The sequence below is a fragment of the Aplysia californica genome, unplaced genomic scaffold (assembly GCF_000002075.1).
Source record: "Aplysia californica isolate F4 #8 unplaced genomic scaffold, AplCal3.0 scaffold00263, whole genome shotgun sequence".
Taxonomy (NCBI): domain Eukaryota; kingdom Metazoa; phylum Mollusca; class Gastropoda; order Aplysiida; family Aplysiidae; genus Aplysia; species Aplysia californica.
In genome coordinates, this window is record NW_004797533.1 from 634,527 (window position 1) to 635,827 (window position 1,301).

Consider the following 1,301-nt stretch of genomic DNA (forward strand, 5'->3'; position numbering starts at 1 on the left):
GTGTGTGTGTGTGTGTGTATGTGTGTTGTTTAGTATATTTCCCCAGCTTGCCGACTATATTATAGTATTGCGCAATATAACCCAGCAAACAAGATTGGTTGTAAAAATAGTGTCTAGACAAAGAAATAACGACAAAGATTTGGGAACTTCGATTGCTTCCCATGCTAGTGAAACTTGAATCTTGGCTGAGAAAGGAAAATACAAAGAAAATATGTTTGGAAATTGTTTTTCTGGAAGATGAGATTTTTGTAAATCATGAAATACATGTACTCAATAGAATCTTTTTTTTTTCTTTTTTTTTTCTTTTTTTTCTTCTTTTTTTTTCTTTTTTTTGGACCCAGTTAAATTCTATCATCTGGCGCTTCTGTGTTTAGTAATAACAACAAACTGTGCTGCATTTGGGGTTTTGAAATTAGCAGCTAGTGTTAGAGTAAGCAAACAGGAAAATGCTTTACATATAAGTTATAAATACATTAATAAATAAGTAAATACATATGTTTCTTCACTCTTTTAATGTTTTTGGTAAGTTACACATATAAGTGTTGCCATAGCCCCAAATGCTCAATAGAATTGTAAAAACAGGAGACGTTTCGACAGTTGAAGCCAATTAATAAGGGTCACTGCAAACAAAGATTCCGTCACGTTTTCATTAATCGTGTAAGTGTAAGCCAAAAATCGGGTACGGGATTGACGGCATACACCTAAAAAAACATAAAAAGGTTGGCCTATTTTTATTTTCATCAACACTACTTGTGAGACTTGGTCCAACAGACGGGTGAGTACTTTTCGAGATTCACATGGGGATGTCTAGCCCTATCCGTACGCCCTGGGGTCTTTTTGTACCCCCGGTGTTGTATTCTTCCCATTTTAGAATACTTCTACTTTGAAACTTTCAGTATTTCTCAAAAAATCATTTTGACAGACTGCTATGCAAAGCGTACAGATCGGATTAACGAGTAAATTTCCTCTTTGGAAAGTGGTGGCACAGAGTTCCCCACGTCGTATAGACACGATAGTAAAACACGACGTACGGATAGGGTTAAACAGTGTAGGGAGGACATCTACAAGTTAGCACACTTAAATACCCGGGCAGAGTGGCGTCTCTGTCTCAAAATGAGAAGGCCCTATATTATGTTGAAGTTGAAGGCAAGACGAAGAGGTTCAAAGATACTAATTCATTTCTCATGGTGATCCCGTGTATGTGTCCAAGGGGCGGGGTTTAATAATAATATGGACCCCAAGTAAAGAAACTTTTTATTACCGGATCAAGATTTTTGCGAACAAATTTCTTCTTTTTTTTT